Below are 19898 nucleotides of genomic sequence, written 5' to 3'. Positions count from 1 at the left end.
AAATAAAATAGTGGAAATTGCCACCCTTTAAGTTTGTAAAATTGCCAAAAACACCCGTTAGTTTTTGCAATCCCCCAAAAACCCCCTCCTTTTTAAGTCTATGTTTTTCAAACCCCCAAACACATGCGGATGTGAGCGGAGTGAGTTTCAAATTTTTGGACGAAAATGCCCTTGCATGGGGGTACGTGGGCTGCGACCATCTCGTCGATTTGAGGAGGAAGTGGGCGGTTTTCCGTAGGGTAACCCGAGGCGAATTTATTGGAGCCGTTTAATTGCTTTTCTCAGACTCACGTCTTTCGACTTTTCCATTTCAGTTGTCTCGAGTTGTCTCTGCGTGAGACCTCTGTAGTCGGCATTTTCATCGAGCTTTTCCCTTTCCAGCGGTACTACGGAAGGAGAGTCCTCCAGCTGACTAGTTGGCATTTCATCGAGTTCTGAAATCTAAGGTATTGAGTATGGTTTTATGTTAGCTACGTTGCATTACAAAGAAAAGATTTTTCGGTTTTTGTTTTGTGCTCCTGTTTTTGTTGGAAGATATTGAAGTCTGCGGGGGATTTCTCGGTGGGTTTCGTGAGTCTGAGGAGATTTCTCGGCTGGGGTTTTTGTTTTGTTTTGCATTTCGTATGTATACACTATCGAAATAGTTTTTCGATTGTTATGATTTAATAGTAATATTTATAATGTACATTTTCCCGTTTCGTTTGATATAGTTCTGCAGTTTTACAAATGAGGTTGGCGTTTAAGAAATGAGATATACTGGTTTAACATTTGTTGTCCTATTTAAATATTCTCAGTCTACATTTAACTAAAAATGGGTCTCTGTTTAACATTTTATATCTCTATTTAATAGCGAGTTTAGTATTAAAACCTTATATTTCAGCTTAAACTTTTGTCAATCTTGCATGTTGAATGTGTTGTTATTGTTGCGAGCTTGTGATTATGGCGGTCGACCCTAGTTAATGGGCGTTGCTATTTGACACCGGTTGTGGAGACCTTAAATTTGTGAATTGAAAGTTAACATGACCCCTCGACACGGGAGATTATTGAAGGACACAGTTTGCGAGCGTTCATTTGGCTGGAAGCCATATACCAGAGAGGGCCCTTCTTGATTCTCTTTTGCAAAGATGCGATGGTCGCACCAATAAATTCGGGATCGGGGAAGCTGCTGAGTTTGAGACCTCGAGATGTGGCCCTCGTTCTTGAGTGCCGCGTTGCGATGGCGGCCGTGATGGTCTTCGAGAGAAAGAAACGGTGTCGGCGTTAGAGGCGGTATCTATCAAAGACCTCACGAAGACCACGGAGACTCCATCAAGAGCACTCACGGTGCAACTTGTTCGACGAGAGGAGAAGAAGATAATTTTGTCAAACTCCACGATGGTGTGCTCTGCACATGGGGACGATCCTCTTCCCGAAATACATCATACTCGGTTCGAGCCGGATCGTGATTACGTCGATGATCTACCGACCATGGGCGATAGCGCGTAGGCGCGGCCGACGCACAAGTGGCTTATGGAGGATATTCCTGGCGGCCGCCCGAGTGCAAGATAGATGCTTGGCAGGAAGAAGACCAACAGAGAAGTACATGAGGGTTGCTCGATCGCTAGCGTCTGGTTTCTACGGTGACGGAGCGAGGAAGAAAGTCCGTTCGGCAGATCCCAGGATCTTTGTGCTACGGTGAAAGTACTCAGGAAGCAGCGACGGTAGAAAAGCGAGCTTGTCATCATCTCGATGGAAAAGAGGTAATAAATCATGGACAATGTTTAACATAAGTCTTTTAATGTTTAAACATTTTTATTTAGCGTTTAACTTTAGTATTTACCGTTTAACTATTATTCATACCGGTTTAAATATTTTTGTTCTCCGTTTAATTATATTCTATAACGTTTAAATATATAAACACTACTGTTTAAATATAGTTTTTATAGTTTAAAAATGAATGATCTCATTTGAAATTGTTTGGTTTACATATGTTAGTTTCTGATTTGATTCCGTCGAATCTTTGAGAAGAAATATTTGTTGGGGCCAACGGCGGATGGATGCCATTGCTCGGAACCACTTGCTCGAAGGCGGGATGAGAGGCGGCCTCGATCGTGCCTTGTTGGAGCGCCGATTCTCCTACTTCCACCCTGCACGCCGCACGCATTCCTCGGCGCGGAGAAGCCCTCCCCTACCGGCCGATTGCACAACCTACCACGACAACGGCGGTCCCCGACCATGGCAGCTCCCAGCCGGTGACATTGGGCGAAGATGTCACCGCAACTCTTATCACGAGCATGCAAGATGATTGATGACCGAGGTTTCTCGGCTTGTCGCTCGTGTGGAGGCGGCGGAAGGGCGATTTCGCAAACGGTTGCGCCATCCCTCAGAAAGAACGAGCACCGGGGACGAGCAGGCGTCGAGAATTTGACGACGGCTGACATCATCGGGAAGGTCATTCCAAAGGCGGCCACATTCGAAGAGACTTCGCGAAAAAGAGGAGAACAATCATCGCCTCTGTCTCCACCTGCGGTGACGATGAAACAATAGCAACACCATCGGCGGTCGATCTTTATTCTTGAGTGCATCGCCGTTGATGAATGATGGACATGACGGTGGGAGGACATCAGTAGATGATGTGGCGTTCTTGACGTGGTTGAGAAAGGTCGTTGACTCTCTTCTCGATGAAATCGTCGACCGGTGGAACCGGTGCAGAGATAGCGGCATCGAAGATGGACACAATCACGAAGATCAAGAACAAGTTAAGGGTGTGTCTCCCAGTGATCTTGTTGTCATGGCCCACGGTTGAGAAGATCGTCGAATCCGTTCGTGGCCGTGGCCGATGGCCAACGAGTACCATGACCAAGCGGACACAATCCACAACAAGAACAACCATGTAAGGATGTTCTGCGGTTGATCTTTGTCGCCATCGTCCCGCATGAAGGAAGATCTTTGATGAAGACCCCGACCGAACAGCGAGAGAGATGATCAAGGCCAATCAAAGAAATTGGACCCGGGACGGCTCGGAAAGCTTTTTATTCCGAAGAAGAAGAAATGGGTTGGCGGTCGTCTTAACAAATCTGAGCGAGGAGTTGATGAGGATCTTCCTCAAGCTGCTCTATGGACGGAGTAAGTGTAACGTTTTTATGTTATTGTTTAAAGGGTTTCTTATAGTGTTTAACTATTTCCTAATAGTGTTTAATACCTTTATGTTATCATTTAAGTTTTCTACTTATCGTTTAATTATATATAATATCATGTGACAGTTGATAATATCATTTAAATATTTACAATATGGATCTTATTATATACCCATTATCGTTTAACCTACGATTTGATCGTGTGGAAGACATAGCCTTGTCTCGGCACCCTGCCTGATGACAGTTATACCGCTGTGCAGGGGAAGGAGATGGTCAGCGATGATGTGATAGGCAGCTTTCGTATGCATCATACAAAAGTCGTTGAGCAAAAGAGCCATATCCTTACAAGTAGCGCCTCCATCACCAGAACCGCTTCGCTGTTTATGTCAAAGCGAGACGCACATGACACAATTATGAGCTATGATCGGGGATCTTGTCATGCAGACTGCATGAAGTTCAAATTGTCGTCCTCCGATAATCGCTGAATGGCCCACTTCCATGTCGTCATCACGGACAATGATAAACAAGAATCGAGGCATTATTCTTCATGTCAGGGAGTGACGATAAGGACGCGTTGGACATGGTAAGTTCTTTAATTATGTCCGATTAATATACATTTGGTATTTAAATCGGTATTCTAATCTCGACTTGCATATCTCGACGGTGGAATCTATTTGACCTTTATGTCGATATGGAGTTAAGCGGTCGGCGGCAACAAAAGTACCCGCTGCGTGCGACGCACGAGCCCACGCGAAAACAAGGAAGCGTCGATTGCGCCCAGTCTGATCATCGCGGTTTGATCGAGCAATTACTTTCGTGGGGTGAGAAGTTCGACTACCGCAGACGAGCGTTCCTTACCTCAGTTATGGTATGTTACCGCGTACTTAAGGAGGGCGGCAGGCGTCCATGACAAAGGGGGTCATCACTAGCGGGTTAAATTTTGTTTTGAATAACATGTCTGTATATCGATTGTGAGTTTTGTTTTTCAAATGTAAATCGCGGACAAATTCAATTCATTGTTTTCGTGTTGAAGAACATGACTTGTATATCTTAATGTAAATTTTTGTTTTGTTGTGAATTGTAAAAAGCGAGGTTAAATTCCATTCGGTTTTATTTCATTGTTTAATTCTACGTTGTAATTGTGTACATTTCACTTTCATTGTTTAAATATACTATATATCATTTTAAACATCGATTTTAAATATTTCAAAATCACGATGTACCCGTTTAAAATAACAACATCTCTCTGTTTAAAAACAAAATGCACTCATTGTTTAAACATCGGTTGAAATATTTCAAATTACGGTGTATCCGTTTAAAAACTAACAATGTCTACGTGTAAACTACATTCGATTCGTTGTAAAGAGTAAGAGTTTAAATGTGGAAAGGTTCCCATCAATACACAATGTTTCCCAGTCAAAGTCGTCGGTTTATTAACAATGCCTGTCGGCCTGGCAGTTTCATTGCAAGATAAATCGATTGTGGCCGGATCCTGGCGTGTACTGCGATGTAACTTCGCGGACATCAAAGCGCTTGCGACTCGATCCTCTTTCATCTAGGCCGCGAGCGTACTTCTAATCCGACAGTGTCGCAAGCGAAGCTCACGATTTCCGTCGAGAGGCTGTCAGTCGTCGGGTATGGGGAATATAGCTTCCTTATGCGCGGTTTGTAATTGTCGACGGTGAAGTACCCGCTAATAAATCGATGTAACGTTGGTGTGCATGCGTCATTATTCTTTGTAACAACATGTTTTGCAGGGATACCAGTCAAAACTTGCCACCTTCGACATGAACAAGTTACGATGGCGAGATCCTGAGTGCTGCATTGGTCGATCACTGTAACGATCATCGACAGCAGACCACCAACAATGCATTTCGGTACAGTCCTCGACAATGATCTCAACCCGAATGCTATGCACGGCGCATAAGTAGCTCTCCCATTTGATCGCTTGCTCACATGGGTTACATAACATGCGCATCAACTTGAACCTGGCAAATAAGGTTAAATAAAGAGCGGTGATGGTTAAATAATTCGTCAACATGTTTAAACATTATTGTAATTATTTAAACGAAATGATTAATATTTAAAGTCGAGACAAGTGTAATTAAACAAAGATTGAGAATGTTTAAAGGGTAATACTAAATGTTAAGTGTAAACCAACATTCATGAGACCTTATGGAGTCGACCATTTCGTCACCGGTAAATAGACGAACTTCTTTGATCCAAGCATTGAGCGACTCCGCGACGTTCGAATACATCTCACCCCAGCGATCACCTCCGAGCAGATAATTCGACCAATGTGCCATATCCGATTTATTAATCAACCCGGTGATGAGCTTCGGGGTGATATGGCCCTGCAGTTCATTCACGGTATCATCGAAATCTTTAGCCGTGGATGCCCACGCAATGCGGAAGCATATAGACCAGCACTCCTCCTCAATGCCTTCCCAAGTCGACATTGGCTTTTCATAAAATTGGCCTCCAAATGTCGAAGACGATGACGCGTAGTGGCGAAGAAGGGAAGACTCTCGAATTGCGCTCACAAGGCCCTTGGACTGTCCGACACGAGGTAATTATCTCATGATAATCTCCACCTCGTGATAAGGCATCGCCCTAACTTAGATATGAACCAAGTCCAATTGGCATCGGTCTCGTTGTCGACTATACCGAAGCGGCGATGGAAAAAACCATTGTTACCATCTTTCTGTGGCACCCGAGTAGTGTACCGATATTTTTCCAAGGAGGTGGGTACCATCGAAACAGCAGTGCACCGCAAGCCCTCTTGAGATCCCACAATACACGCGTTGAAAGAAAAGAATGCACGTTTAAAGCGATCACCGCTCTCTCCACGATCGCAGCGCTTTCCGGGATTTGTCTCAGCACCTTATCCACATACCAAAAGCAAAAAGCGGTCATAGCGGAGATGTCACTCGCCGTCGAGCACCACCCGGGCATGCTCTTTTTCCCAACCAAGCTCGCTTGTATGGTATGTGGACACCATGTTCCCGTAACATGTCCTTCTGAATGTCGATGTACAAGGGGCACGGTCCTTGAGCTTCCGAATCACTCGATGCGCTAACCCATTTTTGGGCGCTTTTCGGATGTGGCCTTGAACCTATGCCACCACCAGTAAGTGTGTGACGAGTTGATTGTCTTGATTACGAAAGTATTTTTGTTATACTCTTTTTGATGCATGAAGGCCTAGCGACAACCATCGGCGCAAGATTCCACGATCACCCGATGTTTTTCGTTCTTTATGAATTTGAAGTCAAAATTCCTTTTTGATTGCATGATTTTGAAGTACATCCACTGAAATGTTCGAACACTCAGTCAAAAACATTGTCCAATATCCAACGACAACACTTCGAATGATCGGGACGAGGAAGGAAGACATCCCACACTCGCCGGGGTCACCATGGGGATGAATGGAGCACTTTCGCAGAATCTGAATTCTCGCCAACACTTGATCGAAATGAAAAGATCAATATGTTAGCGGAGAGTATAATGTTTAAGCGATAATGACAATAGTTAAAGCGTTAAATTAAATACTTAAGCAATTAACTAATAACGTAAAAGGACTAGTATAATATGTTAACAAAGTTGACGGACATATTTAAATAATAATGACCCCTGCACAATCGGAATAATTAAAAGAAAAGGAACTTCTAACTGAGTAAACCTCGTTTTTCATTAGGATTTGGCAATGGCACATTTTTCGTCTCGACGACAAGATCAACTACTGACACATTTGAAGATGGAATGGACGTGACACATCCGCTTTGAAGTCAACATCGTTTTCGATTGGGCAAACCGCTTTTATATCCATCCGGTGTGATGAACTTAACTCGACAAGAGAAACTTGAGACCCCATCGGGCTCACATATCTCATAACACCAACTCCCAAGAAGTCCGAGCCGTGAACATTAGCACTCTTCCCTCCCCGTTGAATCTAGCAATACCACAAAAACTCTCCATAATATATCGATTCGAAAACCAAATCGTATAAACCAAATGAAATGAAGAACAAAAAGAAGACGAAGCAGAAGAAGTAGAAGATGTAAAGAACAAAAGCAGATCGGAAAGGCAAACAAAAAGTGCTGCGAGTTGTTTGCATAGAGGTTGAGACTAGGCGTGATGTGATTGGGCGGTATTTTTCCCTCCATCGCAAAGGGCAAAAGGGAAATATATGTCACTCGTCGCGAGGAAGACATATTGTCATCGTTCGAATGAAAGTTCTCAACTCAACATGAGTCTACTGTTTAAACGTCAAGCTTTTTTATGTTTAAACGAGATACATATAGTGTTTAAAAAGCAGTTAATTGTTTAACTAAAGTCTATATCATTTAAATAATATGTTATTGTTTAAATTGAATACTTTCAACGACATCGCGTTGAAGATGGGTACCTCTGGTCACTCGTTTAAACATCTTTACGTATTTTCTTAAACACCGTTGTCATTGTTTAAAGAGTAACTTGAGTAGTGTTTAACTTTTTCTATTGTTTACACCGTTGTCATTGTTTAAAGAGTAACTTTTTCTTAAACACCGTTATCCATGTTTAAACATATTTACGTATTTTCTATTGTTTACAATGACGTTCTTTTGTTTCCCACATTGTTTGTTTTTACTAGGTCTATGTTTAAATTTCGAAGTTCACAGCCAAATAAGCTTGTTTCGCTTTTATTTATAAAGATTTTACTAACATTTACAACGTCCGCTCGGACTTTGGACACTCACTCGACCACTCGTATAACGAAACAAGTGTGCTGTACATTCGAATGCTCACGCGGGTTTGCATAACATGCGCATCAACTTGAACTCGCACGACGTACAACATTAAAAAAAGGTTAAACAACACATTCATGAAAAGCGACTATTAATCAATGTGTCATGGTCGGGACTTAAACGAAGATCCCGATAGTTAAACACGTAGCGTAATAGTTGTACACCGACGTAATGTTCTTAAATGGTACGAAAGTCTCAAGTGATAAATATCAACCCGTCTTAAAGGATGTTTCACGATCTCCCTCCTCTAGAAATCCTCCTGCATCACGAAATCACGTGAAAAATTTCTTTTCTTACCCAAGTCGAAATGCTCAAGCTAATTGCTTGCCCGTCGTCCACATTGCAAGAATCCTGCGCATTCGGGGCAATTATGAGAGCATTTCGACTTGGGCAGGAAAAGATAGTTTAACTGTCGGTGATTGCGGCTAAATGATTCTCAAGATAAGGAAGAAGGTTCACGAAACATCCTTTCTCGAGATAGAGTGGTTGTCCATGGGAAGAGGGAGGACGAGGAGGAGGAGGAGGAGGATGATGAGGACGACGGTGGTTGTCCATGGGGAGGGTTCTCTACGGTTATTTATGGTGTGAATTCCACAAGCGGTGACTCTTCATATCCGAGAAAAAGTTAAGCGCACGGATGGCCGACATTGATCGATGAGAACGAGCGGGTGTTCGAGAAAATTATGTTACCGTGCATAAAATTTTTAATGACCCGTCATTAATTCTTATGCACGGGATACCATAACCCTGCCACCGCCACGTGCCACGCGCCGATTCGGATCAACGTAAAAAGATCACCGCTTTTGCGCGAGACTTTGAGAATTTACATGTTAATATGAATAGTTATACATGTAAAGACAACGTTAAACGGAGATGGGAAGTATTACACGGATATGATAATTATTAAACATATTAGTAAAAATATTTAAACGTTAAACCAAGTAGAAAGCCCTTCAAAAAGGTTGAACATGATGTGATTTGGCGCTTTCCTTTCCCACCATTTTCAGGGCCAAAAATGGGATTTCACAACATGGACCCATTTGAAGTGAACGGTAGGGGGTAAAAGGGAAGTTAAACACTAACGGAAGGGCTGTCCGGGGTGTGCAAAAGTAGGAGGGGGTTTTTGGGAAGTTTTGAAAATTACGACGGGTGAACAGTAATTTTCCCATAAAATATTGAGTTAAGCCCACCTTGGTGTTGCCCTCTAAGTTCATCCGTATGGTGAAACACGGTGTTTCAGAACCAGTGGATTTTCACCCACTCCCAACTCAAATTCTCTCCGCACCTCCTGAGTCGGTATTACCAATCAGACAATCAACCACGCCACCTCTCGCTATGTTGGACCGTGGAGACCACTATTGCAGCAGTCGAGTCATAGACTCACGATCACCAATATTTCAAAATCAACATTTCAATTTACACCATAAACATATGATACAACATCATAATTTGTCCACAACACCACAAAGAAAAAAAACTCAATTTATAAGCAAAAAATCATTGTGAACAGACGATAAAAACATTAAAAAAATATATCTTTATGAAAACATCCACTCATAGTGCTTAGACTAGTAGGTCTAAGAGCTCAGGTGTAATCACTCCTCCACAAGCTCTTTGCCCTTGGCCAAACTTTCACCGCCTATAAGGTTTTTAAATGAAAAACAATAAAAAAATTTAGCATAATAGTATCTTATTCTTAGGACCACGTCTCTTAGCACACAAAATTAAGTAAACATTATTAACATAATCATGAGTAGATTATAATGGCGCATCCTAGAAGTACAATAAAAAAAAACACAAAAAATAAATGTTTACAACCCAAGCATATATAAATATATATACATATGTTTAGATATAACCATAGAATGTAAATTAACCAACAATATGATATACATATGTTTAGATATCACCCAACCATGGCTTTAAGAGGGACACATGGAATACTGGGTAGATCTTAGTACCTTCTAACAGGTGCAACTTATACGCCACATCACCAATTCACTGTAATACTTGGAAGGGGTCGAAAATACTTCATGTTTTGTTTTTGGTTCTTGCGAAGCAACATTGAAGTTTGACGATACAGCTGAAGTTTAACAAAGACCCAAGCACCTTCTTAAAACGTAACCACAGTGCGTTTGGCATCTACATAACGTTTCATGGCACTTGAGCCGGCAAGAGATTACCTTTTAATTGAGACAAAATTTTATCTAGATTGAGAAACCATGGGAGGATCATCCATATTCTAATGATACGGTAGTAATGCCATAGTAATGACGGAATTTGCTGGCCATTGAGAGATGTCATAGTACTTGTTGGTCAGTTCGGATGACAAACTGATGACCCAACAAGTAACGACAGAATTTGCTAACTGACTCCGTGACTACAAATAATTCTCTGATATAGACTGATTGTCTTTGCATTCTAAGAGACATTTTTTTGGAAAAATATGCAATAGGGTGGTTGCTTTGACTCAGCACAACCCCAATTGCAATCCCGGAAGCATTAGTCTACAGAACAAATGGCAGTAAAAAATTTGGTAAGGCTAACACTTGGGTCGTAGTCATGGCTTGTTTTAATGTATCAAAGGCCTGTTGTGCGGCTTCCACCCATTTGAAAGGATCCTTCTTCAATAGATTTATTAATGGTCCCGTTATTGTAGCATAATTTTTGATAAATTTCCGATAGTAGCCAGTTAATTCTAGGAAACCCCGAACATGCTTCACAAATTGCAGAGATGACCATTCTAGGATTGCTGATACTTTAGAAGGGTCCATTTCAACACCTTTAGTGGATACAATGTGGCAAAAATAATCAATCTATCGTGTCCAAAACTGCGCTTGGACCATTTTGCATATAATTGATTTGTTTCCAAGGTGGAGAGAACAATCTCCAAATGTTTTAAGTAAAGAAGCCAGGATATGTTGTAAATAAGTATGTCGTCGAAAAAGACCAAAACAATTTTTCTGAGGGAAAAATTGAAAACCTTGTGCATCAGGGGTTGGAATGTTGCCAGTGCATTTGAGAGGCCAAATAGCATAACCAACTATTGGTAGTGTCCTTGATGTGTGTGAAATGCCGTTTTGAATTTATCATCTGGATGTAAAAGGATATGGTGATAACCCGAACCCAAATCCAATTTGGAAAAATAATTAGCTCCATAAAGCTCATCCAAAAGTTCATCCTCCGTAGGAATAGGATAGGCATCTTTTATTGTAATGGCATTGAGTGCTCGATAGTCGGTGCAAAATCGCCAGGTTACATATTTTTTTTACCACAATAATTGGAGATGAGAATGGGCTTGTACAATGATCAATGAGGCCTTCACCTAACATGTCTTCCACCATTTGTTCAATTTCAGCCTTTTGGCTGTGTGGATCTGAATATGGTCTTACTCTCACTGGTACAGAATCTGGAATGAGTGGAATTTTATGGTTGTAGGATCTAGATGGAGGTAATCCCATAGGTTCGGAGAAAATTTTCTGATATTTGAGTAGCACTGCAGATAATTCAGGTGGAGTAGATGCAGCTAGTGCTTTTGTAATTTCTGTAAAGGAAACACTCACTTGTTGTACCACTAGGTTGGATTGAGATTCATCATGAAGCACTTGAAGTGAATAACACTCCCTCCCCCACAGCTTGAGTAGAATACAGTTAAGCAAGCTGTTGCACAATAGTATACACAGGATTTTTCCAATTGATCGCCTTTCAGCGCCATAAACTAATTATTTTGATTGAATTTGATTATTTTTTCCTCATAATCAGTGACATGGGGGCCTAGTTTGGCTAACCAAGAAGCTCCTAAAATGAGATCAACTCCCGCAATGTCGACCACAAAAGCATGCACCAAGAGTGTGTAATCATGTACCTGCATAGATAAATCAGGAATCTTGCCCTCTACTTGCAATGTCTGGCAATTTCCCACCAAAACTCGCAAGGATGTAGCAGGAAGGATATCTAGTTGCAAGAATTTCACTATCTTTGGTTGGATGAAAGTATCATCGCTGCCTCCATCAAAGGGAATTTTAATTTGCTGTCCACTGAGATATCCTGTGAACATCAAAGACAGTTTAATATTAGTCTCCTAACTCCCCACATGTGCTTCATCAGGTAGATGTGGATCAATGAAAAATTCACTGTCATATGTTTTGGTATCATTATCTTCCCATTGTAAGAGTAGAAGTCTTTTGTTAGGGCATTTGTGTCTGGGTGAATATTTTTTCTCCCAATTGAAACACGAACCCTTAGCCTTTCAAATTTGCATCTCTTAGATACTCATTCTTCTGAATGTTGTGGGTGGGGTATTAGAGGGACCCCCTTGTGGGTTACTAGCAGACAACAATCCTTGTCCCATAGCAACAAATGCAATACCTGGAAAGGCCTTTATCTTAGTATCAAGAATGTAAATATTCTTTGAATGGAAAGTCCTCTTCCCCAATTGCAGCTTTTCCTCAAATAATTTGGCCAATGTGACAGCCTTATCAAGATCATTAGGGTACCATGGAATTAGCTCGACCTGTATATCTTTTTTTTAACCACTGATAAGATAGTCCAAGAGAACATCCTCAGGTATTTCCTGGACCCTATTGCCAGTGCAGTAAAATGAGCATAAAACTCAGCAAATGTGTTCTCCTAAGTTAAATGAAAGAGAGAAAACCATGGGCAATCAAAAATGGATGGGCCATAAGTATATTCCAAAAATTTTGTTAGTTGCTACCATGACGTAAGTCTGCCTAATTTCTATATTCTTTAAAACTAAGGTACAACCTCCCCATCAAAATGCACTGAAGCAATTTGTAATCGATGGTTATTTGGCACACCATAATACTCAAAAATTGCTCCGACTGAAAGATCCATTGCAATGCCTCCTTGTTGGCAAAGCTGGGGAAATCAATCTTAATGTTTTTGATAGAATAGTTGTCCATGAGATTATGAACAATAGCTTGGGACGAGTTGTCGATCAATAAAGGTGATGTGGAAGATTATCCCGCTCGTTTAATACATTGATTGGACTCAAGGAATTGTGAAATCCCAGCTAAGGATTGTTGAATTAATGGCAGACTGGTAAAAGATTGCTCAATAGTTTTGAATCTATGTTCATTATTGTCCATCAAGTTAAAAGAATCTCCACTTTAGCCTACAGTTCCTTCATGCGAGTATTATCAGCCATAGAGGAAGTACAACGAAAGCACCAAATGTTATGTATCAACAGCTCAAGATTACAATGTCAACAAAAAATTCAAAAGACGGGACACTACTTCACTATTTGGATCAAAGAAATTGCTTCCTGTTCATTAACACCCAGTGAAATTGAACTTGGTATTCAATTAAACAATCTCTAGAAGACAGACTTTCCTTACAGAGGTCATTCAATTCACAAGTACCTTAGACCCATAGATCTAGATAACACTCATTCATAGGAAGGAAAACAAAACAGCAAAACATAAGAATAGTCAGAGTTTTGAGATTAAAACACTCTCACTAGAGTAACCCTCAGTTACAAAAATTAAGAGAACTATAATGCTAGAAAACCAGATGAACAGAAAGATATAACAATCCCTGCTCTCAATTCCTTTGAAAGAAACCAGGGCCTTTGATAAGTGCTTGTGTATAAGTAATACGAAGTATTCTTTTCTTACATTGAGCATCACTTTTATCAGATTTTATCGCTTATTCATGTGCATTTGTGTTCTTTTGTGCATGTAGGGTTGTGGAGACAAAGTTAGATAAAAGAAAGCAAAAGAAAATCATGGACGTGATTGTGATGAAGTTCTTGAATCGAACAAAGGTGATGACACAAGTTGTGCTCAAAGACATATGGGTGTGTGCCAACCTCCATTGCGCTTAAGAGAATACACAAAGTGAAGGGGCACAAAGGCGATCACACTCATTTGTTTCGACTCATGCAACATTAGCAAAGAGCTCCGTCAATGTGGTTTCATTAAAGACACGACGCGATCTACCGCATGGATGTGTGCCCATTCATGTGGCATCAATGAAAAGAGTGGATTCGGGAGCATTTTGCGAAGTATTGTAGCAAAGATCTGTAACAAATCATTGTAGTAGTTACTATTCATAGCTCGCAGAAAACTGATTCCTGGAAATCCACATGGCAGTGTGGATGCTCGATTCCAGCCACTATAAATACCGCATTTTGAGGAGTCTTGGAGGATATTTTTCCCATCTTTTGCCCATCTTTGGAGGCGCTCGCAGCTAAGGTTTGGGGAGGCTTTACCCTAAGTTTTTGGAGCGGTTCTACGGCCTTCAACATCGCATTCCTTTGAAAGAAAGCTAGTGGGGAGCTTTCGAGCATCAATCGCGAGGTGTGCCCTAGGCTTGATAAGGGAACCTTTGGAGAAGACGAGGCGGCTCCACATGACCATCGATACGGACTACAAGGGGGTTTTATCTATGGATAGCATACTTTTTGCTTTCGATTATATTGTTGATTATGTATTGCTCCATGGAGAGCTAAACCCCTAGTGGGTGCTTTGACTTGTAAACCTTAGGATGATTTTTGTTTCATTGACTCTTAGTTTGCCTCTTAATTGATGTTTTTAATTGAGAATCAACCTTGAATGCTTTTTGTATTGATTTTTCCCTTAGAGTGACACTAAGGTTGAGAATCTATCTTGGTAATCCTTTGGATGAGTGGCACACCATTAGGATTATACAAAGGTTGGAGAGGGTCGAGAGGATAAGTCGAGAGGTAACTGAATGTCCCATTTTTCTTCCGATGTGATTTATCCTACCTCCACATTCTAAGAGTTCTTTGCGGTCATGATAGAGTGAAGTGCTAGGAGACAAACTCTACTAGGGCTTAGTTGTGCAAGCAATAAAGTGAAGTGTTGAAGTAATCTTTAGTTCTGGGGCTTAATTGTGATTAGAGGTCTTTCGCCTAGACCAAAGGGTTAGATCTATCTTAGGGAATAGGGTTTATCACTTAGAGTCCCTAAAGCTTCATGCAATCCCGCATAGTGTGAGGCGTCGAGAGCATGCCTTCTCACTGGGCATAGTATAAGGGTTAGTCACTGCTGACCTTAGATTTGGGAACGTGTGTCTTTAGATTTCCACGACTCATTAAACTTTAATTAGGAAGCATAATTAGTAGTCTTGCACTTGAAAACAATGGTCCTAGGGTGAGCAATGTCCGATACTCCCATTTTCTTATCGATTGCTCTCCCGATCCCTATTGCGCTTTCCTTTCTTCTTTACTTTTATTTGCATTGATATTGTTCACTCACTCACAAATTGATTCACTCTTTAGCTAAATAGCATCACTATTTGCTTCATAACAACTATTCCCTGTGGATAAGACTACCCACTCACCTGGATACTTTATTACTCGACAACCCGTGCACTTCATGCGGGTACACACACGCAAGGGGTGTCAACCTTCTAATTCCCCAGATCAGCTGCCCTCTCTTTCCCTATTTCTTCCTTTTTAGGATCTTGTCCGTTGGTATGATGAACCCTCGAGCTCCCGGATCTTATCATCCTCTCCCTCATCGCTTCGCCAACACATGTCGCTAACTTTTTCCCTCTCTCCTCAGTAATCATGTGCTCTTTTCTCCTTGTTGACCATATTGACTAGTAATGTAACAAAGCACACTTCTCACTTGCCTCGTGTAACTCATTGTGCCTTTGGAGTCTTGATTTTCAGCATTATTGGTTGTTAGAAAAAAATTCACAAAACTATGATCATTGTGTGCACCATAATATAAGCGATGAACATGCAACAGATTTTCCTAAGTCTATATCAATTTGGGCATGGTATTCCATTTTAACAAGTAACGCAACATACAAAAGAACGACCGGATCGAGGTAGAAATTGCACAACTTCCAAATTAGGATTATAATTAAAACAATAATCTTCCATTAGTTATCAAGTTTAGAAAACTGGCCTGGAGTATCAAGCTAGGAAAAGGACAAGATCAGAGATTAATGCACATTAGAAGCAAAAGTATAATTATTACCTAATTAATTTTTTAAAACCAAAAGACCAGAATATTTCCAACAAATAGAGCATACATTTGACTTCTTTAAAGCATTGCAACACCTAAGAACAAATTGTCCTACAACTAAAACCCAAAACTCAATCTCAACTAACACTATCTAAAAATCAAAGCATATGGTACCAAAGTTAATATGAAATTGAGCAACATTGAGAGTTTCTAGCGCCATATCAAAGTCAATATCATATCAAAAATCACTAATAAGAATTAAGATCAAAACCAAAAACAATTAGCATGCATACCTTGTGTGCTTCTACGGGGATATAGCTTATCCATAAAGGAACAACTAAAATTAGGGTTTTGAAGATGCTTCATAAGAGTTTATGAGACTAATACATAAATTCAAGGAAGAATAGAGAGACCAATGACAAGAAGCTGGGATCCGCCTGACCAACGATCGCAATAGTGATAGAGGGAATCTTTTGGCTATTATAATTAAAACCTATATTTCATGATTCTACAATGTTTTTGAATTACAAGGAAGTTACTCAAATAAAAAAATTTAAATAAAATACTAATTTAATTTAAAAATAGTTAATGCGCGTATATGAACCAAATCATGGCTATAAGTTGGTGCCGAATTTTTGATCACATGCGATTGCTCTACTTTTGAAATAATGCTTCCCATTTAAAATTATTTTAATTTAAAAATAATAATTTTATAGCCAATAAAATGCTTCCCATTTTACAATTTTTAAATACATGCAAGTTACTCAAATATAAAATTATAAATAAAATAAAAATTATTGAAAAATAATAATAAACTAATTTATTTATAATTTATAAATAATAATATTTAATTTAATGTAAAAATAATTTATGTGCACATGAGACCAAATCATAGTTATAAGTTGGTACTCAAAATTTTGATAGCACATGTGATAGCTCTCGTTTTGAAATAATGCTTCCCATTTTAATAATATTAATTATATATTTTTAAAAAAATAAATGGTTTTTAAAAGTTAATAAATTTTAGAAATTCAATAGTTAGTTATAAAAACCATAAATAAATCAATTTAATTTAATAACCATATAAAAAGATAAAGGGGTCAAAATGCAAGACCTTTTTTTATTTTAAAATGTCTAATTAGTCACACAATCATCACATATCTTGATTAGGGCTATAATCTGCTGAATTTAAAATCATGCGACTAATAAAAACAAAATTTGAGGTTAGCTAGAAAAAAATAGTCTTATTATATATATACCCTCGATGGTATAACTTGACAATATTTTTAGCTCAAATCATGGAAGAAAGGTTTAAAAAAATAGGCTTTTTAATAATGCGTTTTTTTTATTTAATTATGAAAATATGTATATTTTAAATTATTTAAGAATATAGATAAAATGGTAAGATTAGTATCGGTGATAATATTGGGGATAGAAAAACAGTATGAAACATCACCGTTTTTAGTGTATGGAGTGTAGAAAAGCAGTATGGTCCGTTTTTCACTGTTTTTTTTAAAAAAAAATAAATAGAAAACGGGATGATTCATCCCGTTTTCATGCTAATGCACGGAAAACGAGATGGTTGATCCCGTTTTCAGTGCTTTTCACTGAAAAGCACTGAAAACGGGATCAAGCATCCCATTTTCACTAGTATATTTTTAAAATTCATCAATTTTAACTCTATTTGTTTGTAAATACATTTTTGTTTTAAATTTCTTAATTTTTTGAACTTTAACCCCACATTTCTTTTATAATTAATCCAATAATTTATAAAATAGTTTTTTTTTTCAGAAAAATTATTTAAAATTATTTTATTAATATTTTGATTATTATTAGAGTGATAATCATTGAATTAGGAATTATTGAAAATTATTTTTATTATTATTTTTATTATTGTTGTTATTATTACTATTATAATTGGGAGAATTATTTTCAAGTACTTTGTTGAAGAAGGAATTATTTCAAATTATTTTGTTGATGATTTAATTATTATTGTTAGTGTGGGAATTATTGAGGTAGGAATTATTTAAAATTATTATTAAAGTGGTAATTATTTTAAATTATTTTATTAATATTTTGATTATTATTAGAGTGACAATTATTGAAGTAGGAATTATTGAGAATTATTTTTATTATTATTAGAAAATTATTTTTGTTGTTGTTATTATTATTATTATTACTATTATTATTAGGAGAATTATTCTCAATTATTTTTGTTGAAGAAGGAATTATTTCAAAATTATTTTTATTAATAATTTGATTATTATTATTAGTGTAGGGAATTATTTAGGTAGGAATTATTTAAAACTATTATTAAAGTCGTAATTATTTTAAATTATTTTTATTAATATTTTGATTATTATTAGAGTGATAATTATTGAAGTAGGAATTATTGATAATTATTTTTATTATTAGTTGATAAATTATTTCTATTATAGGAGAATTATACAATTATTTTGTTGATGATTTCATTATAATTAAGGAAAAATTATTTCAAAATTATTTTTGTTAATATTTTTAATATTATTTGGGAATTATTATGGCAGGAACTATTTTTAAATAATTATTAGAGTAGAAATTATTTAAATTATTTTTATTATTATTATTATTATTATTTCTCCAACTATAAATATGACTCCTAATCCAATACCCTCATCAAGCCATTTTTCTTTTCATTGTCACCAAATCTCTCTCTCTTATTTTCTCTTTTCTTCTTCGATTTGAGTTTATTTTTCTAAATGGCATTATTACGAAATCAAAATGAACATATATCATCAATTTTATTGGAGAAAGTAAGTTTAATGCTCGATTTTATGTGGTCGTATTTTTTTGTTGTTTATTATTTATTATTTATTTTTAAATTAATTATTTTAAAAGTACTTTTGATCGAGTTCTAAAGGTGTAGACATATCATTGCTTTGAACCACTGAGGCTCAAATCATGGATATTTTTAAGAGTAGCCGGGTTTTTCACATGCAGCTCAAGTTCAACATTTTCAAATTGATTCTGGTCTTATCGTGCATTAGTGGAGAGATCTGGTAGAAACACACATTCCACTTGACGTGGTGAAGCAACATTACATTAGAGGATGTGGCATTGTTACTTGGGTTACCTATTAATGGCAATGAAGTTATTGGACCAACATCCGCATTGGGATTGATCTATGTGAGGAGTTGCTCGGTGTTATCCGCCTCCTGAACAAAGAAAAGGCAAACAATAACCTAACTTGGCTTGAAGGAAACATTTGGTATGTTCTCAAGCATGATGCAAGTGCACAAACAGTTGAGTATTGTGCACGTGCGCTATATACTAAGGCTCATTGGATGTGTCTTGATGCGGATATGTCCCAAAAATAGGGTTCATTTGAGTAGGTTACCACTTTTTACGGGATTTCACTGCGTTGGAAGATATAGTTGGGATCGGCATGCCTAGCTACCTTATATAGGTCCCTTGTGCGTGCATGTATACAAAGACATGAAGAACATTAGTGGATCAATGATATTACTCCAATCCGCTGGTATAGAATTTCAAACATATCTCCACAAACTCAATCGAATGTGTTATTTCCCTATCCCTGGTAAGAATGATTTTTAATAATTATTCAATTTCAATGAACTACCTAGACTATCATCTAACTCATTATTCTTTTTCATGTGGAGTGAGCATTCAAGTGGATGATGAGCAGACAGAGTAACCACCATAATGTTAAGGTGTATAAGACGCTATCGATCGAATGGAACCACAGCGGGTAAATTACACACACAGATATAAAAGTTACAAATAATCATATATCACGGATATTTACATTGAGAATAATTGCTTTACTTGTTTGAATATTCTTTTTCCTTTAAGCAGCTTCATATGGAGCCATATGAGTATAGACGATATAATTGGAAAAAGTTCCATTTGAAATTTATGCGAGCAGTTATTATGGACTGTAGTATACATCATTGATATGTTTTGAAGTTGTTGAGTGGCACCGACCGATCAAGTAACAAGACAATTTGGATATGCTCAAGGTATTCCACAGCACCGAT

The sequence above is a fragment of the Dioscorea cayenensis genome, chromosome 10 (assembly GCF_009730915.1).
Source record: "Dioscorea cayenensis subsp. rotundata cultivar TDr96_F1 chromosome 10, TDr96_F1_v2_PseudoChromosome.rev07_lg8_w22 25.fasta, whole genome shotgun sequence".
Lineage (NCBI taxonomy): Eukaryota > Viridiplantae > Streptophyta > Magnoliopsida > Dioscoreales > Dioscoreaceae > Dioscorea > Dioscorea cayenensis.
This window is presented reverse-complemented; position numbering follows the sequence as displayed.